Here is a 487-nt window from a genome sequence, read left to right on the forward strand (position 1 = left end):
GGATAATTTCCTGTATACTTCCTCTTTTGTCAACCTCGTCTCTTTGTGCACGAATATATCCACTTGCCTGTCGGTGTGTGTAGGATTATACGCCTGTGGCTGTGTGCACTCATATATGAGGGGGGGAACGGGGGGGGGGACATTCCCACTTTCCCAGCAAAAAACACCCCATATCCCAGTTCCCAGTAAAATAAAATCCCAATTCCCAGTTCCCAGGAAATTATGTAGACATTTTTCAGGAAATTCAGTAGTTTAGGTTTTCAAACACTACATAAATACTAATATTTACATAGTATTATTTATCTGGGCATAATTAATAAAAAAATAAAAAAATATTAGCGCAGAAATTGAAATCCCGACGAATTGACACAATTTTCCCAGATCCCAGACAATTTTAGAGGGTGTTTCCCACGTCCCGATGGACTTCTATTCCCGAATCACGAAAAATTTATCTGACATTTCCCAGTTCCCAGACAATTTTAGAGGG

The sequence above is a fragment of the Priapulus caudatus genome, unplaced genomic scaffold, assembly GCF_000485595.1.
Source record: "Priapulus caudatus unplaced genomic scaffold, Priapulus_caudatus-5.0.1 Scaffold713, whole genome shotgun sequence".
NCBI classification, from domain to species: Eukaryota; Metazoa; Priapulida; class Priapulimorpha; order Priapulimorphida; family Priapulidae; genus Priapulus; species Priapulus caudatus.